The sequence below is a fragment of the Ictidomys tridecemlineatus genome, chromosome 2, assembly GCF_052094955.1.
Source record: "Ictidomys tridecemlineatus isolate mIctTri1 chromosome 2, mIctTri1.hap1, whole genome shotgun sequence".
NCBI lineage: Eukaryota > Metazoa > Chordata > Mammalia > Rodentia > Sciuridae > Ictidomys > Ictidomys tridecemlineatus.
In genome coordinates this window covers 175,573,623-175,598,949 of record NC_135478.1, presented here as the reverse complement: position 1 = coordinate 175,598,949, position 25,327 = coordinate 175,573,623, and the positions used below count along the sequence as shown (strand labels likewise).

At 36.9% G+C, this 25,327-nt stretch overlaps 1 protein-coding gene across 4 annotated transcripts in view; it reads right to left on the bottom strand.

Annotated features, from left to right (window-relative positions):
• The window catches only part of Kmt2e (lysine methyltransferase 2E (inactive)), an 89,434-nt gene extending 69,119 nt beyond the window's left edge, over positions 1 to 20,315 (bottom strand). For 3 of the 4 annotated variants that reach the window (XM_078040202.1, XM_078040206.1, XM_078040205.1), the window contains exon 1: positions 20,176 to 20,315. The gene's annotated coding sequence lies outside the window, so the exon portion shown is untranslated. The remainder of the gene's footprint in view (positions 1 to 20,175) is intronic. The other variant, XM_078040203.1, reaches the window with a different exon arrangement.
• Positions 20,316 to 25,327: the final 5,012 nt, after the last annotated feature.

Sequence of the window (25,327 nt, the reverse complement as noted above, 5' to 3'; positions counted from 1 at the left end):
TTTTCTTTATAAGACCTCACACCATGTTCAATAAATATTGACTAATTAATATTTATTGGATGTATGCCACTAAGAGGTGAATTTTTGGCCTAATTACTAATTGAAATTAACAAACTAGAAAAGAAATGGTGAGGGACCATGTATCTAAGATTTCCTATAATCAGAAATTAAATTTGGTCATCAATTTAATATTTTATTATTTATAGTAGCTAATACATAATAAAAAATGCTCAATCAAGATCCACTCCCACCCCCCCCCAAAAAAACGGATCCATTCCAAGTTAATACCTATGAAACCTTAGGCAAGTCCTTTCAGTGCTCTTTGTTTCAAGTAAATATGGAGGTTGGTTGTATCGATGATCTTATAGTTTACATCTTATAATCACAAATCTATTAGATTATTTCTGATAACCAAAACAACAGAATAAATGTAAGATTTTGAAAAGCTTTAAGTACATTCCTGATAAGACAATGAGTATGTATTTCTCTAGCTGGGCTTATCTTAGTACCTGATAGTACTCTGCAAGTTCTTATCTGATATTCAAACCTCCCCAACTAGTGGTTATAATAATGAACAAATACCAAGTATTTATAATGCTTAATCCTCACAACAAGCCTAAGGTACAGGTATAATTATTATCTTCATTTTACAGATGAGGCAGAGAGGATAAAATTGTCCAACGTTAATAGTCAATAAATAGTCAAATTAGGATTTGAACTCAAGTGGTCTGCTTTTAGCCTATAGTTTTCCTGAAATTAACATTTGTCACACGACTGATAAAATTTTTTTTAAAAACCCTATCATTTAAACAGGAAAAACTGACAGCTGTTTCTCCCTAAAAGAAAAATTAATTCTAGAAATAGCTCACTCCAGAATACTGGTCTGCATTTACTCTGGTACATTAAACAAAATGGAAAAAAATTCATCTTATTCTTCTACCAAACCTGATCTAGTTAGCAAACTTACATTCATTCCACATAATGCATTAGAATAATAGAAAAGTGGAAAAGTACAGGCTCCAAGTCTAAAATCAGTATGAAATGTTTCAGGAAAAGTGCAAAGCAGGTAATCAAAGGATAAAGATAAAATTGCCCATTATTTTCAGAAATAAGCACATGTCTCACTAAAAAGCTGAAAGTAACTCTTAAGAATTAAGGGACCTGAAAGTCGAGGCAGAGCACACTCGGTGGCTGAGGCAAGAGGATCTGAAGTTCAAAGGCAGCCTCAGCAACTTAGTGAGATGCTAAGCAATTCAATAAGACCCTGTCTCTTGAAGATCCCAAGTTCAAGGCCAGCCTCAGAAGTTTAGAGTGGCCCTAAGCAACTGAGTAAGACCCTGTCTCAAAATAAAAAGAGCAAGGGATGTGACTCAGTGGTAAAGTACCCCTGGGTTAAATCCCCAGTACACATAAACAAATACACACACACACACACACACACACACACACACACGCACAAAACAGTTTTCAGAGACAGGATTTCACCAATTCAACTTACACTATACTCCTGAGGCAAATAACATTCTATCTTTCTATTGAGAAATATCAGTCTTTAGTCATGGTTTTTGTTGGTGATTTACTTGAAAAACTAAAACACGTACACATAATTCAATGTTCAAATGCACATTTTCTGATAAGAGTTTTAGAGTTTCACTGTATCCCATTTAGTACAATTCCAATCATTACTATTAAACTCAATATCAGAGTAGCAATGCTTTCGCTTTCACGTCATGCCATTTAATAATGGTTATGTACTCTCCTTAAGGCTTAGTTTCCTCACCTGTAGAGAACAACCATAGAATATGTTTCTGAATTGTTTAAGGATTTGTATGGGGCACTCAGTAGTTATAATTAGGTAACATTTCCTGGAATTAAATACTTAAAGCTCTTTATAAATGAGTACTGGAGCGGGCATGGTGGTGCACAGCTGTAATTTCAGCAGCCTCGGATGCTTAGACAGGAGGATAGACAGGAGGATTGCAAGTTCAAAGCCAGCCTTGGCAATTGTGAGGTTCTAAGCAACTCATTGAGACCCTGTCCCTAAATAAAATACAAAATAGGGCTGGGGATGTGGCTCAGTGGTTGAGTGTCCCCAGTATCTCCCAAACAAACGAACAAAAAAATGAGTGCTAGAGAACAATTTCTGGCTATTATAAAAATTTAATAAGCTCCTATGAGATTCTCATCTATTCCAGAACCTATTCTTTTCAGGAAAGAAGAAAGGATGCTTCTGTATTGTACTACAACACCATATAGCTCAATGAGTTATAAAATTTCTTCCATTTATAGAAAAGTAATTATTATCTACATAAGTCAATTTCCCCTCAGGGCTGGGGATCAATACTCAAGGCCTCACACATCCTGGACAAATGCCCTATTGCTGGGTTATAGCCTAAGTCCTACATGAACACTTCTTTTTTTTTTTTTTGGTAGTAGTACTGGGAATTGAACCCGGGGACTGAGCATGTGCTCTACCCCTGAGCTATATCACCAGCCCCACATGCCCCACATGAGTAATTTTTAAAACATGCTCCCTACAGTCCTATGGGACTTAGGGATTTGTGACAGTAGGAAAGCAGAAAAGCTAACAAAGGAAATATGAGGAACAACAGTAAAATTCTGTAAACTTAAAAAGTTTAAAGTTGTATGTTCTACATGTTAGCTAACAAACGTGAAAATAACATTAAATGGGACACTCTTAGCAAAGACTATTGATACATGCAACAATTTGGATTAATTTTAAAGGAATCATGCTGATTTTTTAAAAAGACAATCCCCAAAGTTACATACTATAAAATTCTATTTACATAATATTCGTAAAATGATAAATTACAGAAATGAAAAACAGATTCATAGGGAGAAGAGAAAAGTGAATACAACTATATAAAGGGCAATACCAAGGATTTTTGCAGTGATGGAACTGTTCCGTATCAATTGTGGTGGTGGACACAGGTAATCATGCATAGAACAAACTGTAAACAAGGAAGTACAAGTAAAACTGGGAAAAATCCGAATAAAATGGATGGATTGTATCAATGTCAATTTTTTGTTGTGACATTGTACTACAATTCTGCAAGATGTTACCATTCAAAGAAGCTGGTAAAGGACACACTGACTCTATTATTTCATAATATTGCACATGAATCTACAATTACCTCAAAAATTAAACTAAAAAAATGACTTTGCAATTGTGGCCTTTAAGCTTTTTTAAACATTGGTAACAACTTTCCTAAAAATGAAATTTCACACAAAAATCTAAGCATCTATTTTGATTTTAAGATGAATAATGCTTTACTCTCCTATACTTTTCCCAAAGATGGATAGTATCAATGTGAAATATGGTGTTAAGGCTACTGCCAGATATAATAGAAAAAGCTACAAGTGATAGTAATATCTGCCAATAAGTACAGTAGGCATTTGTACCTCATATTTTTTATGTTCATGGTTAAAAAAAATGGTGGGAGAAATGAACAGGCCTGCATGTACTCAACTACCAGTTAAGCTACAGGAAAAGCCTAGGGCTTTCTGGAAAGCATTTTGAAAATCATTGGCTAAAAGAAATTACTTACTGACTCAAAATGTGACATAAAAAACTTGTTTTACTGGTCTACTTTACTTGTCCTTGAAAACAAATATTCTTTCAAAAAGTAGTGTCTATGCCATTCTTATAATTAGAAACCAAATTAATAGGCGGGGGTATAACTCAATGGTAAAGTATGTGTTTAGCATGCATGAGGACCTGGGTTTGATCCCAGTACCACTAAATAAGTAAATAAATAAAATTTAAAGACAAAAGTTCTGCAAACATATTTATCTTTTATTCACTTTACCTGTATAGATTATGAAATTTGTTTATTGTAACTCTACTAGCCTTTAAATAAGACCACCAGAGAAGGGCGAAAAATTTTATTCTCTCATTCCTTAATCTCAAGTGGAATAATATCTTCACTTTTCAGGGCTAACTAAGTATGGCATCTATCTGTATTCTAGTCTATTTTTTTCATACTAGAGAACTTGAATAAAAAAATGCACATTAAATCTAATTAATTGGATTTCGATGAATCTTTCTGATTCTACTGTCTTTAATAATAGAACTGTACAAGAATAATTTTCTAAGTGGTTTTTCTCCATGTTCTAACATGATGTTTGAATTAGTAGCTCCCAAATACAAATCCACAAACTACTAATTTTCATATAGTAGGTAAAATTAGAAAATGAAAGATTCCTAGACTTCACAATAGAGATTCTGATTTATTAAGTATGGGACATGGGCTGGATAAGGCTGTGCAAACAATTGACTTCAGAGCTCCATTTTGTAACCAATGCTTACAACATTAGTCTATGTATCATACTTCAAAGGCTACTAGTTTCTTATCTTTGCCCTTTGCAAAAAAGTATAGTTCACAGTAATTAACAATCAAATTAAGTTCCTAATGCTGACATTTTATCAAGTTACCCTGTTCTATACCAACAACATTCCAATATAAAAATCCTTCAACTACGCAATTTTTTGGTACTGTTCTCACATCCCTAATTCTGAAAATTTTCTAAAGTCATTCTCTTTATACTTTTTTTCCCTTTCCCATTCAATAAAACCTTATCAAACTATCAGACATTTAAGTACCATGCTTCCTTTAAGCCGTCCCAATTTTTCAACTTTATTATCTGTGCCACACACTAGTTCTGGGATACCTAGATCACCCAAAACACAATTTCGACTCTTGTTTCAAAACACTGTTCCAACTTTAAAACCTGTTCTACACCATCTTTTCCCTTCTTAGCTTCCCAAGAAGTAATACAAGATTGTATTACCTTTTTAAAGAATCCACTGGTTTATATTTTGACATATATTATTTTGAAGTGGCGATGAGAAGTACAGTTTCCACAATAAGACCATTAACCTCAAAGCAAGATCAGAGGTATTTATGTTAGCTCTCATAGTCTAGAATTCAGCAGCTAAGATACCCACCCAAGATTAAACTACAATTTCCCTGACACATTTAATTTTTCCTGCTCCTTTTAGATGAACATGAACTTTTTTTTTAACTTTGTCTTAATTTTTATATCCATTAATATCACCAATTGTATTGAGCATGTAATGAAGTGCTTAAGATAACCTAAGTCATTTGGGGCAAAATTTAGATAGGTTCAGAAGTAACAATAACAATTTCTTAGTTTATAAAAGATAATACAGAACTGAGCTGGCTTCTCCTTGCCTAAACTTCAAGCAAAACAGAGCTGGTTTAAAATACAGCAAGATGAGTTAGGAGCAAGGAAGAAAGAGCCTTTAAAAAAAGAGCTGTAAAATGACAGCTAAAGTGAACACAGCAGAAGAGAGGAATAAACTTAGAGAAACCTACTGCCACACATTCTTCCTTAACTGAAAGCCATGCCTTCAGACACCTTGTAGTGGACCATTTGATGAACATGAACTTTAAAAAAAAAAAAAAAAAGGCAAAATCTGCCACTAAATGTTACCAATATAGTTATATCCTAAGGCTCAGCCCTCCCCATTATTAGTCATGCATCGATCCAACAATTCATTTGTTTTTCTGTTCCCAGCCATTTACAGAGTATATATCTACTCATTATCTACCATCATTTCAAAAATCAAACCTTCGAACAGAAACTTTTTCACATACCTTCTTTTACTGCATTTTTTTTAATTAGTATCTCATTCTTTCAATTCTATTTAAAACTTTTTTTTTCTTCAGTCTCCTATTGTATTCATTCAATATTTTGTGCCTCCCCAATGTTTAAAATTCATTCTTTTGGGGGGAGTGGGGGAGCGGGTATCAGGGATTGAACTCAGTCCTATTTTGTATTTTATTTAGAGACAGGGTCTCAATGAATTACTTAGAGCCTCACCATTGCTGAGGCTAGCTTTGAACTCATGATCCTCCTGTCTCAGCCTCCTGAACCACTGGGATTATAGGCATGTGCCACCAAGCCCTGCTAAAATTCCTTCTTGAACTAGGAGTGCAGTTCAGTGGCAGAACACTTACCTACCATACTCAAGGTCCTGGATTCAATCTCCAGCACCACAAATAAAATTTATTCTTCCTCAGTCTCCATGGCCTCCACCACCATCTTCATCATTTGAGTAACTTTTAATAACCAACAATTCTTTCAGCTTGATACCATCAAGGTCTGAGTATCTTTTCTCTAATAATGGGAGAAATCCTTAGTGTTGTACAACTATTGCCCCCCTCCCACCAGATTATAGAAATTATTTTATCATTTCAAAATATAATAAAATCAATCACATTCATTCAATGTATTCACTGAACACATACTATTTTATGAATACTGCTCTAAGTGCTTGGGAATCAACAATGAACAAAATTAAGTTGTTATTAAGGAACTTGCAATGATTTTGGGTAATTCAGTATAACCAAGGGTACCTCAAAGTAGTTCTCTCAAGTAACTACCTCTTTTTTTAAAACATCTCATTGTTAGAGCAATGCTTTATTTTTTTATATTTAGTTGTAGATGGACAAATAAATAAATTTTATTTATTTATTTTTATGTGGTGCTGAGGATTGAACCCAGAGCCTCACATATGCTAGGCAAGCACTCTACCACTGAGCTACAGCCCTAGCCCATCAAGTAACTATCTTCATTTTGATAAATCATTTATTAAAATCAAAGATTTTTATTAATTTTGATTTATTCTCATTATCTGGTCAAGAATTAGTATATTATGCTCAGATTAATAGAAAGCTATAAAGATTTTTAAATGATTAATTTGAATTCATTATTAGTCACTTTAGCTATGTAGCCCTCAGAAATATGTCTTGACAAGCCTCTCATGAAACATGGGCAAAATATCTACCTTGAAAAGTTGCTGTGCAGAGCAAATAAGATATATAATACACTGTAGATACTTATGTTGTCTTGCCTCTTAGTAGAAAATATGAAGATACTAATCAATCCAATGATACTCAAATGCCAAAAGAACAGCAACTCTATTACTATCAGAAAAGCTACCGTGACATTCAAAATGTATTTAAAATCTTAAGACTAAAGGGGCTAGAGATATATGGCTTAGTGGTAGCACACTAGCATGTCTGAGGTCCTGGGTTTAATCCCTCGCAACATAAAAGAAAAAAATCTTGCTGGGTGGGGTGGCACACACCTATAATCTCAGTGTTTAGAGAGGCTGAGGCAGAGGAAATAAAAGTGCAAGGCCAGCCTCTTCAACAGGATGAAGCCCTCAGGAACTTAGAGACCCTGTTTCAAATTTTTTAAAAAAGAGTCTGGGATTGGGAATGTAGCTCAGTGGTAAAGCATCCCTGGGTTCAATTCTCAGTACCAAATTAAAAAAGGAAAAAAAACCCTGAGACTACAGTTTAATTTCTAAGTATTTAGCAACCTATAAAATCAGCAAAAGACAAATTAATTTTTAAAAAAACCTACATGTAAATATTTATGTTTTAATAGTTGACTTTTATTGCATTTCTGTTAGCTCTTTAATTCCAAGACTTACGGCATTCAAAGATCAACTTCTTCCTCTTCTATATTACTAGAAAAACAAAAACCTAGAAATGTAAAGACTAGCATATCGCAACTAGAAAACTGAAGCTTGAGGGAAAATGTCTATGGACCTCACTCTCAAAAACGAATTAAGAGCCAGGCACAGAGCTAGGATTGTGGCTCAGCCTAGCACTCGCCTAGCACGGGTGGGACCCGGGTTCGATCCTCAGCACCACATAAAAATAAAGGCATTATGTTGTATCCATCTACACCTAAAAAATAAATATTAAAAAAAAAAAGAGCCAGGCACAGTGGTGCACATCTGTAATCTCAGTGACTCAGGAGGCTGAGGCAGGACAGCCAGCTCAAAGCCAGCCTCAGCAAAAGTGAGTCCCTAAACAATTCAGTGAGACCCTGTCTCTAAATAAAATACAAAATAGGGCTGGGGGTGTGGCTCAACGGTTGAGTGCCCCAGATTTCAATCCCCTGTACCAAAAAAATAAAAATAAAAAAAATTGTTCATATTTTAAATTTAAAATTTACAGGCATGTGCCACTGTACTGGCCATGAACATCGATTTTTGGTGTCAAGTCCAAACATATTCTTTGTATATGGTTTCCTGACTGGAATTTTGGGTTCTCATCTCTTCATAAAACATAGACAGTCAATAATGTACTGTCAGTAGTTTTTGGTTTTAATTTACTTAAAGATAAGAAATCACTTAGACTCTTGTCAAGTAATCTACATATGAACTTCCTTCTAGATTTTTATTATTTTTTCTCCTTTTAGTAATTTTAGTAAATTAACTTGACAAGTTCTTCTTCTGCAATTAACTTGCCTTCATCAAATTTCCAAAGCATTTGTTTTCATTTAAACAAAAATTCTCCTTACATCTATATATTTATCATTTATTTATGTAACATATGTAATATTTAATAAAATAACACAATGCTGGGATGGAAGTATAGCTCAGTGGTAGAGCCCTTGCCTAGCATACATGAAGCACTGGGTTTGATCCCCAGCACCAAATACACACACACACAAAATAAAGTAACACAATCCAAGTACACTGAAATTAGCCAATCTAGAAATAAACTCAAGTGGCAGAAGCAACACAGAGTAGTTTATATTCATTCAACATGTATGGACATTAATATTTTGAAAGAAGGAATATGAACCCTGCAAGTTGATTAAAAGAACACTAAGGAAACTCCTATAGTATCTATATAAAGCACTTTATGAAGCCAGGCACAGAAGTACACACCTATAGTTCCAGCACTTGGGAGACTGAGGCAGGAGGGTGGCCTGAGCCAAAGAGTTCAAGGCCAGCCTGGACAACATAGCAAACCCCATGTCAAAAAAATAAAAAATAAACACTTCAAGAAAAATAAACTATAGATAGTGACCGCCCTCAGCATGAGAGACCTTTGAGATGAGAATCAAAGGCTTTTTTTCCAAAAACTAAACTTGAAACAGAGCCTACAGAGGATTTTACCCATATTACCTTACTGAACTCTCAAAAAAGTGACCCTATGATCGACTCTTAATATCATCTGCTTTCTGCAGCTTCAGAAAATATAGCACTAAAAGGTAAATAATTTGCCCAGTCAAATTATCAGTTGTACTGTTCACAACAGTACAATATGATTAGAGCGCAATCAAACCAAAGTGGTATGACTCGACAGTCTCTATTCTTAAGTTCTATGCAATATTGCCTCTAAAGAAGTGCTGTTGTAGGTTATTTAATGATTATATATATATATATATATATATATATATATATATAGTGATTATATATATATAAATGATTATATACATAAATATATTTTCACAATCTTAAAAATTGGAGGATATATGGGCTGGGGATGTGGCTCAGGTGGTAGCACGCTTGCCTGGCATGCTTGCGGCCCGGGTTGGATCCTCGGCACCACATACAAACAAAGATGTTGTATCCGCCGATAACTAAAAAATAAATATTAAAAAATTCTCTCTCTCTCTCTCTAAAAAAAAAAAATTGGGGGATATATATAAGCATGTAACATTGTCATTTCCCAAAAAGAAACTTTCTGTAGCATTCCCACAAGACCACATACTTTTATCCTGACATTCAAGATTCACTACAACTTGATCCCAGTTTATTTTTATTTTTGGTACCAGGGATAGAACTTAACCACTGAGCCACATCCCCAACCCTTTTTTTGTATTTTACTTACAGACAGAGTCTCACTGAGTTGCTTAGCACCTTGCTAAGTTGCTGAGGCTGACTTTGAACTCATGATCCTCCTGCCTCAGTCTCCTGAACCGCTAGGATTACAGGCATGTGCCATAGATCCCAATTCATAATGATATAATTTTAATCCAAGATCTTTACTCAAATAAAACATGTTCTGGAAATCAATAAATCATCTTAAATTGGGAATGTGAACACAGAGTTGGTCACATGACACTGCACAAAGACTAGCATTTCCTCTTTCAGTGACTCCAAATGTAGGGCCTGCCTACTGAAAAGGAAGGTGTCCAACACAATTTCTTGGAAAAGTATAAAGTACCAAGCATCAGAACCTAAATTTTAATCCCCAATCAACCACAATCTAAACTGTATTATTTTAGGAAAATTATTTAACCTCTCTGGGGCTCATTCTTCTTGTAAAATAAAAGCAAAGAGCTAGGATAATTGTTTGTTTTAATCAGCTAGAAAGTACTAAAATGCAGATGGCAGATGTATATGTCTAAAGACACGATTATGCAGCTCTGGAATGGGGCCCAGGAATGTTCACTTTTAGAAGCACTCCATGTAATTGATAGGAGATATCAGTGAGAAATACTTAATTGAAAGACCTCACACACATAACTAGTTTCTGCATTTCAGTCAATAGGATGTTACTTTACATGTTCAAGATGAAAGCTCTGGCATAAAAAAAAAAAAAACCCTCTAGACTTGCTTCTGCACCTTTGACCATATGCTTTATATCAATACTGGGATAACATTTGGTAGTACTGAAAACTATACTTTCATTCATTTCTTCAGACATATTTGGGTATAGTAGATTCAAATACATTTTTAAAAGCACCTACAAAATGCAAATTATCCCCTGTATAATTTCCTTACTCACTGTTGTGAAATATTATCTTACTTTTCTTGAAAGAATTTTAAGTTTTAGAGAATATAATCTATACTCTTAAGTATTTACAACTCTTAAATTTTTCCTTCTCCCACTATTTCAAAAGAAATTAATAATTTTCTTTTAATAAATTACCCAATGACTAAATCAATATAATATTCAAATTATCCCTCAAATTTACCACCAACATTTTGCTATCACCAAAAGGAAATATGCCAAATTGATGAGTATCATTATAACATAATGAAAAATCTAAGTGCTTTCCTGTTTCTTTTCCTTTGTCATCTTTCTACTCCTAACTTATTTCCATGAGCAGTACTTCATAAAATACAATGTTCAAAAAAGGATGTGCTGGTTTGTCCTACAATGACAGATGTTTTGTGCTCTGCTGTATTAAATGTACTATGTCACCAAATTCTTTTTTTTTTTTTTTGGCCGGGGGAGGGTACTGGGAATTGAATTTGGACATTCAGCCATTGAGCCACATTCCCAGCCCTATTTTGTATTTTATTTAGAGACAGGGTCTCACTGAGTTTACTGCCTCCCTGTTGCTGAGGCTGGCTTTGAACTCACAATCCTCTTGCCTCAGCCTCCAGAGTTGCTGGGATTACAGGCATGTGCCACCGTGCCTGGCACCAAACTCCTTTTAAAAAAGTATTTTAAAATGTGATTTCAGAAAATTTTTACTTCACAAAAAAACTTGTTTGAATGACTTTTTAATAGAAAATAGATGTTTTCAGCCCTGTGTTTAAAAAAATTAAACTGTTAGGCCAGGCATGGTGGCTCACATCTGCAATCCCAATGACTTGGGAGGCTGAGGCAGGAGAATTCCAAGTTTGAGACCATCCTCAGCAAATTAGTGAGACTCTGTCTCAAAATAAAAAAAGGCTGAGAATATAGCTCAGTGGTTAAACTCTCCTGGGTTAATTCCACAGTAAAAAAAAAAAAAATATATATATATATATATACACACACATACATATTCTGATAGCATTAAAGCAAATCATAAACCTAAGCAATAAAACCTAAGACACATTTAACAATAATTCTGAATATTAAATGAGGAACTGGAATCACATAATTTTTAAATAAATTCTAAATATTTAATTTCTGTGTTCCGGATTTCAAATTAAACAAACATCCAGGAAATTAAATCTCATTTATTTGGAAAACTGTGCAGGAATATTATCTTTATACTATCTAAATTATCTACACTTTGCTTCCCTAAAATACATTTGTTGTGATTACATAAACAACCCATTTGCACTACAAAAATACTGGAAAAGCAAGAAAATGAAACTCCTATACATTTTCCCCATTGCAGAAAAACAAATCACTATTTAAAACTTTGATATATCTGCAGTCAACATAGTAAAAATTTACTCAGGCAAGAATCAATAAATATTAAATCTAGAAGAGAGAAATCTGATAAGAGCAGGACATTATATAATCTCTGATGACAAACAGGATATTTATACACTCTCAATTGCTATAGATTAACTGATAATAGAAAAATGAAAAGCAGTAAGTATACATAGAGAAACAATTCAATACCCTAAACAAGTAATCAAAATGAAAAACATACTGGGGTAAAGGACAAAGAAATATCATGTCTCTCCAGATGACTTCCAGTCAAAAACATAGAAAAGCTGAATCATGAAGAAACCTTGGACAAATCTAAATTAAGGGGCATTGTATAATAATTAGTCTGTTAATGTCATGAAAAAAAAAAAAGACTGAGTAACTGCTCCAGATAAAGGAGATTTAAGAAAGACACAAAATAACTAAATGCAATCTGTGATTTGGCTATTTGGGTGGAGGGGGTGCTAGTAAAGAACATAATTGGAATAATCAATGAAACTCTGAAGTATAGACTATTTAAAAGTATTACGTCAGTGCTAAATTTCCAAATTTAATAACTACTCTGGTTACATAGGAAAACATGCTTGTCTTTAGAAAATGAATACATACATATTAAAGGCTATAAAGGGACAGGATACATGCAATCAAATGTTTCAGGAAAGTAATGTATATGTATGTAGAAAATAATAAAGCAAATATGGTAAAATGTTACAAATTGTGTGATCTGGGTATAAAAAATGTGAAGATGATACAAAGAAACCCACTATTTTTCCCAGTATCACCAAAAAAAAAAAAAAGGCACACACTCTATTTTGCAAAAATTATAAGTTGACTTGGGAGACCAAGGAAGGAGGATCACAAATTCAAAGCCAGCCTCGGAAACTTAGACCTTTGTCTCAAAATCAAAAGGGATAGGGATGTTGCTCAGTGGCAGAACACCTGCCCAGCACGTGTGAGACCCTGGGTTCAATCCTCAGCACAGGCTGGGGGTGGTGGGTAGTGGGATACAAGACAAGTTTGGGTGTCATTACCATACTTCTTTAACAAAATTCATTTAATTTCTTTTTAGAAGAGTATATGAAGTTCTATGTATAAGTTACATAAACATTTTGTAACTTCAAAATTATTTCAAAAATAAAAAGTTAAATGCCTTTTTAAAAACATACATCAATGTTTGATTTTAAGCTAAAAAATGAAGTCTTCAGTTTGATATAGCAATTATTTAGCTTTAGAGGCCCTCTTCTAAAGATTATAAACCAAAGAAAATTGCTTTTAGGTAAATGATAGGTATCTTTCTGTTGTTCATCCAAGGAAACGCTCCTCCACACACCATAAATACCTTCCCCACAAGCATCTCCTTAACCAGTAATTAGAGGGATCAAGATGGAGAATAGTTCTCTGACACCTTGCTAATTTCTGAGGCCTATTTGTACTTTCTTCAAATAAATTATGTGAGATTTCCCTAAAGCCTATGACAAATTATTTACTTAAGCTAGATAGAGTTGATGTCTGTTCCTTGCATCAATACAAACCCTAAAATAGCAGACTTTTCAGAGGTGAAAATAAACTATGAGCTCCCTTAAGGCAAAAACAGTCTCATCACTCTCCATATCCTTAGTGCCAGGAAAACAGTAGCCACCCAAAATTCATTTTTTTGTCTAGCTTTTAAAAATACTGTTTCAGTAAAGACTTAACAATTTAAGGCTGTATCAATTCAACTAATGAAGCAGTTTCACTTGAAGAGAAGCAGCACAAAAACAGATAATTTCAAATACAGCAATATTATTTTCTGGATGAATAATATAGTAGACTAATGTCAGATTCCTATCAATTTATGTCTACCAGGGCACAGTTCTAACAATTCAAATTGGTCACAGTCTCTTCTGATCTACCACTTCATTAAAGAAGACATAAGTTTCCAAATTCCTGAATCTTGTCTTTAAGTGATATATGAAGCAAAAAGATAAAAATAAATCCAAGATGTGTTTCTGTAAACTCAGAATTTTTTACATTTATTAATGTGTGAAATAAGAACACAAAAATATCAGGAGAGTGTTTTTCTCATATACATTCTCCTTATGTATAAGTTACATAAACTTTTTATAACTTCAAAATCATTTCAAAATAAAAAAGTTAAATGCCTTTTTAAAACATTCCTCAACATGGATGTGTGTTTGATTTTCTTTAACTAAAAAATGGAGTCCTCAGTTTGATACAGCAATTATTTAGCTTTGGAGGCCCTCTTCTAAAGATTAGAAACCAAAGAAAATTGTTTTTAGGTAAATGATAGGTATCTTTCTGTTGTTCTCTGTGAACATTTAAAAAAACCAAAGCTAATTTTCCATAATATCTAAGTAGTAACCATTTTTCACCACAAACCTCCTTTTATTCTCCCCTGAAAACCACTGACACTTGTTCTTAGCCCAAACATAGGAAAACATTTAATCTTTCAACTTCATAATTTAATGATGCACAGCCAGGTGCAGTGGCGCATGCCTGTAATCCTACCAATTTGGGAGGCTGAAGCAGGGGGATCTCAAGTTCAAAGATAGCTTCAGCAACTTAACAAGGGCCTAAACAATTTAGTGAGATCCTGTCTCAAAATTTTTTAAAAAAGGACTGGGGGTATAGCTCAGTTGTAAAGCACCCTGAATTAAATTCCCAGTACCTAAAATAAAATAATGGATAGCAGTTGATTACCTACTCATTAAATTGCAGTAGGTTATTATTTACTCATTAAAAGACATAATGTCTGTTTCAATGACTTTGGGGTGGGGGGGCGGGGGTACAGAGGACTGAACCTGAGGTCTCTGCATGCTAGGCAAGCACTCTTCTTTCTGAGCTATATTCCCCAGCCCTTGATGTCACCTTAATGCAACACATGAAAATACAATTCTTTGTCAGCTAATGCATTGCAAATGTCCAACATCTCAAAGAACTTAGTTTTGACAAAAACTAAATGAGATTTGCAATAAGCTTTAAAATTCACTTAATAATATAAAAATGATTTCTTAAACTAAAACTAAGATTTGATTAATGAACTGTTCAAGAGGGGAAAAATAATTGATTTCATAAAATGATAATGTATTTCAAGTGAAATATAACAACTGTTTTCCGGACTTTAAGTAAAAAGCATCCTATTTAGTAAAGATGAAACACTTTTCATATCCTTAAAGACAAAAATAAGATCTAATTAACTTAAGAGTGGGTCACCATCATTTGATTTTTATTGGGGCACTTTGCACAGATATTCACCATAATAAGTTTCGTTGCTAATCCTTAACTCTTTATAAAATATTCATTGTTTAGCAGCAATAGTTCTATTTTTAGTTAAATTCTATCTACCTCAAATTTAGTAGAAAGTAATTTTCAACCACAAATACCGCTCTTCTGTATTTAGTAAAATTTTAGCTAATAAAAAAGTAATCAGTTTAATATTAAGAAAAATAAAAAGCTCCTCCTAGCATTCTTATATTATAAAGCAGTCAAAAGTTTGAGCCACTCCAATTTTAAACTTGGTCTAAAAACTAGAAACTCTCATAAATCAATATTTTAAATAGATCCCTCTTATTATTTGGCCAGTAACCCAAACAGAAATTTTATCATAAAGCAAAAAGAATATTATACTCAGTAGTAAAAAGTCTCAGAGAACAAAGTATTCAGCAATTTATTCTAACACATAACAAGGTACAGACCCTGATCATTCAGAATATTTGAAATGGAAATATATTCATTTAAACAAAAGCTTTAAATTCACAAATTGAGCACCTATCATCTGTTAAGAATAAATCCTTTAGCAAGAAAATCTATTAAATTTTTTTCAAGTAACAAACGTAACATCTTCTAAGAAAATTACGTACTAATATTCCCAAAGCAAGTTTTTTTATGAAGGTTGAACCCAGGGGTGCTCAACCACTGAGTCACATCCCAGCTCTTTTAATTTTTTTTTTATTTTGAGACAGGGCCTTACTAAATTAAATTGCTGAGGCTGGCCCCAAACTTGTGATCCTCCTACCTCAGCCTCCTAAGTTGCTGAAATTATAAGTGCGTACCACCATGCTCTGCTCCTCTAAGTGGTTTTGATGGCTTTTCAATGTTCTGTTAGTTTTATTCATTTTCAGCCCTTTTTTTAGTTTTTTATTTTGAGACGGGTAAAGTTGCCAAGGCTGGCCTCAAACTTGTGATCTCCCGCCTCACCCTCCCAATTTGCTAAAATTCTCAGTGTGCACCATACAACCATTCTGTTTTATACATTTAAATATAACTATGGCAGTATATACACATGTATGTCTCAGTAGTAATGTGCAGAAAGGCAGAGCTGTTAGGATTTACATAACATACCTATAAAAATAAACCTACAGGTTTAGTTTAATGCATGAGCCAGGAGTGTTAGTGCAGGCCTGTAATCCCAGTGATTCAGGAGGCTGAGGCAGGATCACAGGTTCAAGGCCAGCCTCAGCAACTTAGCAAGGTCTTGTCTAAAAAGAGGAAGCTTGGGGGCAGGAAAGATGGTAGAATGAGATGGACATCATTACCCTAGGTACATGTACGACGGCACATATGGTGCGATGCTATACATGTACAGCCTGAGAAATGAAAAACTACCACTTGGTACAATGAATCAAAATGCATTCTGCTGTCATATATACCTAATTTAAAAAAGTAAATTGATTTTTAAAAATTAAAAATAAAAAGGTCTGAGATGTTGCTCAGTGGTTGGAACACCCCTGGGCATAATCTTCAATAACCACTTACTATAACCGTTTCAGTAACTTAAAAATCCAATTTAATAACAGTTATAATTTTCCTGAAACTACTAAAATGTGTATTGAGGGGAGGAATTTCTCCTAATACTTTAAGCAGGTTTTCTCTCTACTTCCTTATTTTTAGATCCAAAAGTCCTAGAGTTTAATGTGGTATATATGTAGAAGATTCTCTGACTAGAAGCTATGAGAAGTCAGAAAAGCCAAAATTGTAGGAGAGTTATCAGAGTCCTATAGGGTTGAAATGTAGACCTGTAAAGGTTCTAAACTTAAGGATCAAAGAGATCCTTTACACTGACAACAAAAGCCAAGTATGATCAAAATGTAGTCTCTAAAAATAAAATTAACTCTCCAATTACATTATGGTTTTCTACAAATCCACTTAAACAGATAAGCAAATAATCCCTCAAACTCAGCTATCCTTAGCTATCCTAAGAACAAAAGCCATTATTCCCCTAGGGAACAAATGTTTCAAAACTTTCTGGGAACAAAAATTATACATAACCTTTTAATAAATTTACCTCCACAATCTTTATTATGTAAATCAATTGATTAAAATATTACTTATAAAGTATTTTAAATAAGGCACAATACTTTTTTTTAAAGTCTATTTTATAGGAGCAAAACAAAACTCAAAGCAATGAAGCAAGCAAGTATGAAGCTAATAGATTTCAGGAGGCAGAAGCTTTTATAATTTCTAACTATCATATTTTTAAAGCCAAGTGATTCAAGCTTCTTTGTATATCAAAGACCTGACCAAGGTCACTATCAAGAAAACCCTGAGCATAGGCAGTGTTACGTCCTCTGGCTACATAAATGAAATGTATAAGAATACATTGATTCTTACATTGGATAGTAAGTTTCAAGTACCAATCTTCTTCTGAATCATAGTTCTTAACTACAAAGCCCATAAAATAATTGTATAGCATTTAATATAGTAGTGAAGGATCTTACATACTCAAACAAGAGCATAATACAAATGAGTATTGATCCCAAATCACTATGCAAACTCTCCCATTACTGACCTACATTTCATTACATAATAAAATATTTCAAAGATTCAAAGTAAGGTTGTGTGCTCAACCTTCAAGGATGAAACTCACTGGTATGCAGAAAATCCCTAAGCCAGTTATTTCAATAATTATTCTGTAGAATAGAACCTCATTATCAACCTTGTTCTCATATTCACCATGAAGTAAATTCTACTCTAAAATATTAAAAATGGATCAGAAAATCATTAAAAGGGTGTATATACTCCAGTCTTTTTAAGTACTATCATATTGAAAAGCACTCACTCATCTTTTAGTTGCTCCACAATCTGAATGGTCATTAAAAGCCATTAATGGCCCACTGATAACCTCCCGCTATGGAAATGACTCTAATTACTCACACTTTTAAAAATACAGATAAATGACACCTAACAGCATTTAATTTTCAGTCTCAGTCCATAAGATTCTGCATATGACAAAAAATGGATTCTGGACCCTATTATGGTAACACTTTTACTTAAGGTTTATTAGAGTGGACAATCTCTTAATGGGTAAATGATAATGTTTGGGGGGGGTGGAGGACCAAGAACCAAACCAAAGCCTTACTGTTTTTACTTACATAATGATGATAAGTATGCTACAAGACAAATTTAAAAGCAAGCAAAATATGGAGCTTCACTTCATCAAATATACAATTAACTTTGAAAATTCTTAAGGAAAGCTTCAAATACATGGGAAAAAACAGATGCAAATATAACAGCATCTGAACACCTAGTGAAGTAACAGGTTTAGGCTTGTTTGTACAGCTCCCTAAAATTTACTCTGAAACAGAATACAAAACCCAAAATGTACAAAATTTGTCGAGTTGAATGGAAATGTTTTACTATAGATAAAAATGTCCAATCATATGAAATAGATTACACTTACACACTTAGCAGAATATTTTAATATACTCTGACATAATGAATAAAAGATGGTTGAATTAAACCCAACATAAACTATTACTGGTACCTAAATAATATTTTTAATATTTAACTGCATCCATCCTGACCACTGAAATTTCCAAGACTACCTGAGTGCTTTTATTATTTTAGAAGTGGTATCAATTAATTTGCCTCTCAGGAAAAAACCAATAAAATTAATCTACTAAAATACAAGGATTGTAATTTGCAGTAAAATCAACACCTTTTTGTAAATGACTGGGGTGGGGGGTGGGAGGAATCCCAGTCTTTTCATGTAAACATAATAAGCCTGTAATATGCTGCAGACAAACGCACTGCATGGGGTGTGGAGGACCCGAGCTGATTAGATTACCACAACATCAGCCTGGGGCCGCCATTTTTAGAATCTGTAAAGGACAAAAGAGGGAAATTACAGTTTTTACTCCCCATCTCGAAAATTAAAGGGAAAAAAGGACTATTTTCCAACTAGGTATTGATGTTTCCTGTCTACAGCTGAATGCACCTCACCTAATTCTCTCCAAGGTCTTCAGAACTCCAAACACCTTAGTATTCACATCTCTAAAAGGTGGAATAAAATAGGTAGCACGGGGTTTACTCTAAAGCTAAGATTTCTCTTTGACCTTAAATTGTATCATTCTCAAGAGACAGCTCAGCTAGGACGTATCTACACGGAACTAAGGCTAGTGGAAGAGAGCACTCCGGATTGTTTTTTCTCTCCCTCCTCCCCCGTTTAGCACAGGGAACCGTTTGTTTCTCATCTGAGTCTGCTGCCACAGTGTTTGTGCCAATCCCTTGGTCAAAGTAAGCTTTTCTGAAATAAGCCATATTGTGGATTCTAAGGCTCCGGCACAGTAAAGGACGGCAGTAATGCAAGAGGGGTGGGGGGAGGAGACTGAGAAGGCTGGGTACTGGGGTGACCACCTCAGGGGCGGGTTTATCCTCTCCCAGAGAGGATGAGGAGCGGTCTCGTTTTCCCACAAAGAGGGATGCCTAGGGCGTTCTTTTAACCCCCTTCATATTTACGAGAGCACTATGCCCGAGACTGCCAATCAAGAGATGGAAAAAGAAGAGAATGGGGCCTACACAGCTTTTCAACACCTGAACAAGACGCAGCTGAGAAAAGCGAGAGCCGGTAGCTCCTGGGACCTCTTGGACACAAACCCTACCAACAGTCACAAGCGTCCTCCTCACCCAAGCGGCCTTAACCCGCTGCCAGGGAGGAGTGCGCCCCCTCCCTAACTCCCACTCTCAAGGGGGTTTAACTGCCAGTTTCCCCTTCCACTACCCTAAAACCCGCCATAATGCTCCATTTCTAGGGACAAGCAAGAGAAAGGATACATTCGATTAAAACGAGCAAAGTCTTGCCCCAGCAAAGACACCTGAGAGTCAATGTCGACTGCCCCCTCCCGAAGGATAAAGATGAGAAGCCCCCACAGCCTCGAAACACAGTGCCCCCACCCTGCAAACCCCACGAACTCCCACGGAGACGACAGGCACTGACCTGTGATGTTCACACACCAGACACCCGAACCCCGTTATTTGCTCGACCCCCAAGGAGTCTCTCCACACCTTCGCAATCAGACGAACCCCCGACAGCAGCCACTGCGGACACAGGACCCGGCTCCACACACCCCCTCCCCAAACAGCAGCGCGCAGCCTCTTCGCCAGGAGCCAAGGAGTAGGGGAGGGGGCACCCAGGCAGTCAACAAGAACGCAGAGGCGGCGGCGAGGTTGTTCGGTGTGTCTATGCCCCCTCTGTTGCCGCTCCCGAACTCAGGCACCGTCTCCGACTCGGCCCCCTGCGCCCGCTCAGTGTCACTGCTTCTCGCTCTGGGAAAATGGCGGCGACGGCGGCGGCGGCCGCGGCGGCGGCCGCGGCGGCGGCGGCGGCGGCAAGTGCACGGGGCCCGCCCGCCCCGCTCCGCAGGGGCAGGGGGGAGGGGACGAAGCTGTCTGCCGCCATTTTGCTTATGGGCTGCCGCCCGCCGTTGCCCCCCACAGAGGCGCGAAGGTAACTGAAGACAGTAAGATGGATAGAGTCTCAGTCTTTTTCACAACAGAGGCATTCAACAGTTCACCAAAGGTTTGGGGGAAGTTTCGGTATTTGACGGAACCGGTTCTTTACCCGTTTTCCCTGAGTAGCCCTCATGTCTGGTTATAAGTGAGCTTGGGCATGTCACTGTGGGGAAGGATGATGACCGTAGGGCCTGGATAGACCCCTGTCTCCATTGCCCTCCTAGAGCGATGCACTTTCTTCCACCCGCAAAACAACCTCGGCCCCAGTCTCCCCCTCCCCCGCCCCAGTCTGGCCACCAGCGCTGGGCGAACCCGGCTGGGGTGTCACTCGACGCCCACTAGGGGCCGAGGAACTTCCAGTGCGCAGGCTCCGGGCACCGGATAAAAGCGGAGCTGGCGGGTCCAGCGCCGTCTCGATGGAGGAGCGAAACTGAAGAGTTCGGGGGGAGAAGCAACAGAAAACATGCAGTCACTGCCAGCGCCGCCTCCCTGCCACCGTGTATCGGGGTAAAAGCTGCCGTTGCCATCGGTGCAGTTGCCGTCGCTGCCTCCTATACTTCTTTTGGCCCCGGGAAAGTATTTCCCTGCCGCGGGACAATATGCGGGGAGGGGAGCGGTGATTCCTTTAAGTGACGGTGATTAAACGAGGAAGGGGTAGAGAGACTGCTATATCTAAGACAAAAAGGGGAGGCCAAATAATAAAACAAGGATTCCCCCACTAAAGTGACACGGCAATTCCGGCTCTCCTTTTGGGGGGGTCTCTCCCTGAAATGGCGGTTTCCGTCTTCTTGCCCCACAGCGACCCGGAGCTCTCGGTAAGCTGAGTGGGGAGAGGCAGAGGCGGTCTCAGCAGCCAATCGGTGCCCGATGTGTTTTGTCGGGCGCGTTGTGATTGGGTAGCGATGACCTCATGCTGCAGCAGCGGGTGGGGCCAAGGCCGCCGGGGGAGGCTGTTGCAAAGGCAGAGAGGGAGAAGTGACGATGGTGATCGTTGCTGCCGCGGCCGATATGGAACCCAAGCAGTGGCGAAGGGCATCGCAAGGCTCCTCCCTGACCATTTTCTCCTGTCCCTGCGCGAGGTGAGGGCCCTGGCTCGGCCTCTGCGAGACTTTGGGGCGATGGCGCGGACGTGGAGACACGATTGCTCCTGTGACTTTTTAACTGCGTCAGGGCAAGATGGCGCTGGGTCTCCTTGGGGCGCGGGGGGAGAGGCACGTCCACCGCCGCCGCAGCGCATGTGACCGGCCGCATTCCTGTGGGGTTTGGCGCAGACCCAGGCTGGGGCGGGGGAGGGGACAGGGCTTGGGCGGAGGAGACTTTGGTGCGGTCGGCGTTGGCGGCCTGAAGAGGAAGAGATGACTCTTTCAAAGCTTCCCCTCCCCCACATCGCAGAGCAGCTGCGCCTCGCGGGAAAGCCCCGGGAGGGACACTCCTTTCGGGTGTGACTGCTGTTGGTGGAGGAGGTTTGGCGCCCTAATTTCTTATCAGCCTTTCTCCTTGCAAATAGTACTTACGTAAGGTGGCAAGTCCCTCCTCTGAAAATGGGAATCGATTATGAGTCTCTGAGGGCCACTTGGGTGGGTGGGTAGCCAGAGGCGAGGCTATCTCCTGGGTTCGGAGAGTGGGGACACAATGACAAGGAGTATCGACTGTTTTCTGGGAAAATGTGAAGTTTCTCAGATCTGAATAGAAAAATAGAGTAATACCAAAATTTAGAAGCAGGTGTAAAACAGCCAAAGACTGTCATCTGAATTGTAGGGCACTTTTCAAATTCTCCTTCCATTTGTACCTTCTGTTCTTCCTTCCACTGCCCTCCCTTGTCTGTAAATCCTGTAAGACTGTGTAATCGTATTGGTGGGATTTGCCTTTCTATTTAAATATAGGCAGAATAAAAGCTGCCAGCGTCTGTATGAACTTATAAGGTAGTTTTCAATACTTTTAGTATGTTGCCTTTCGTCTTTACTCCTGCGTTTAAAAATAAAAGATGGACTTGTAAGCACTTCTGATAAATAATATTCAATAAGGTCCCTGAATCATAAATATTAAAGCCTTACTCTTTAAATCAATTTTGTAGTCGTATGAACTAAGTTTTTTGAAACCTTAGGTGAAGATGTCCAGAAGCTCAAGACTTTTTAAAGACTATGCATTTATATATTTTTGTTATTCCCACTTGACCATTCTAGTTAATAGTAGCCAAAAACAAGAGAAGATTTAAAGGCGTTCTCTTCCTTTGGATGGTGTTGAGCAGGGAATTGTTCAACAAAGATACTTGGAACTAAAATCTTGACATCTTATTGACAATATGTGTATTAGATGTTAGGAGGAAGTACTTCCTGGACATAAAAGGATGACTTTAACAGGGGTCAAAATTGTAACGTTTCTTTAGTTGTAGGTTTTCTGTTGTTCGTAAACAAGATTGTGTTTTTAATTAATTTGCTTATTATTGAATTCTTACTAGTTTATGGGGATTTCTTTTTCAGTTATTAAGCAACCTAATGTGAGTGAACTGAAAAGCCAGTACTTAAAATGTAAATAGTTACTTAGTACAAAGATTTTAAAGTTCAAAGCTTTTTTTTTTTTCTTTTGCCTACTCAGGCTGTTAAAACAGGCATTTTGTATGAGAACCCTTGAATAAGTATTACTTTGTCTTGTGTAAATTCCTGGCTCCCTTTCTTTCCTCATAAGAACTTTTCTTACTTAGAAAATCTGGTACTAAATATCAAGCTAGTAGATTACATAAAATAATTTTCAGCTTCATTCTGCCTAAAAAAGAAAAAGAAGTCATTCTCTAAGCTAATAGAAACAAGTCTTTTGTAGTTTTGATCAATGTGTTCCTCATGTTTCCTAACTGCCAAATCCATTAAGCTCTTGATTTTTCTTGATTATTCTGAGATTTTTAAATGCTAGTTGGGATTACTTTCCTTTGACTGCTTTCTTGAATAACGTTCTCCCTGGACAAAATCATTTGTGCCTATTCTATGAACTTAGCAGTGTTCACCTCCATCTTAGTTCTAGCTTCAAATGCAAATCTTAAGGTTTAAAGGGGGCCACAGGCTTTCTGAGCGCATCAAATACTAGCTTGGTACTTGATTCTTAAGAACTTTCTTTACTTATCTCTTCAAAAACATTATTTTTATTCAAATCATTGTCTCTTATACAATTGCTGTAATCTTACTGGTTTCATGCATCACATTTTCTGATGTTCTAAAATGGCATTCTATCTCAAGAGATTTGTACTTTATTATACTTTGTGCCTTTGCCCTCCAGTCTTGAGTGCTTCTTCCCACTTCTGGGTAAAACAGCTTTAGCCTTTTTCCTTATATTTCAAAAATCTTCCAAATACATCTCTTCTCCCAAATACTTTAAGCTGTTCTTAACATTGATGATCCACCAACCCAGCAATTGACATTTGGTTGGCATTTGGGTGTGCATGTTTCTTTAGAGATTGTTAAGATTAAACACTTTGCTTATAGACTGTATAGTCTTAAGCTAAAATAATTGGCTTTCAGACATTTTCAGAAGAGCTCTTTACAGCACTATTGTTTGAATAAGAGGAAAAGATTACCCAAGGGAGAGTGAGGCAGAGAGCAGCTGATAGGCTGCAGAAAGGAAGAAGAAATAAAACTGCTGAGTATTTTTGGATATTCTTGTTTTTTAGGTCTAGAGGATGGTTTTCCTTACAAACTTCAACAGTATTAAACACTAGCAATTAAGTGGGTTTATGAAACCATGATGTGTTTGAGGTTTATCAGAGTATGTGGCACTGCTTTCTCTGACATTAGAGGACCTAATTTGCTGTTACCTCAAGTTTAGTTTGTGTCACTGTATGAATCTCTAGAGGCTACATATTTTTTATATCAGGAGATTGGCATTCCAATAACAGGACTTATTAACATTGTATATTATATAAAGCCCTGAGATGACTCTTTGTGAGTAAAATTTAAACATTGATTACTATTGTCTGCTCTTAGACCTTTTTGGTATATTTTTGAATAGTCACTGGTACTACTTTACCATTTTACATAACTACTGAAACTTATGTTCAACATAAGAAAACATTCTGATTCAACATGTTACTGGGTTTTGTTTTATATAATACAAATTTTCATCTGTGGCCCGCTACTACCCCAGGCATTTTAGTGACCTGTAAACATAGAAAAATGAAAAGTTCATATCTGAAAAAGGTTTGAACTGAAATAAGTAGGTATACATTAAAAATTGTGATTAAACATAACACAGCCCAACTAGTTTAACTTTTTGGTACAGGGATCGCTTAACCACTAAACCACATCCCCAGTCCTTTTTTTATGTTTATTCAGAAACAGGGTCTACCTAAATTGCTTAGGACCTTACTGGGCTGGCTTTGAACTCTCTACCCTCCTGCTTAAGCCTCCTGAACTGCTGGGATTACAGGTTTTCTTGGCTTTGCACCATTTAACTTGAAAAATGGATTCAGTGTTGTTATGTTAACACTAATTCTCAAGTCCATATTTGCAAATCGGGCTCTAACATTCAAGGGTTGTGGATACCTTGAATCGGCTTGATTATTTTTCTTAAAGAGGTAATAAATTTATTTCTAGCTAGGCAGAGGTAATTCCAGCTGCTTAGGGGGCTGAAGCAGAAGGATCACAAGTTAG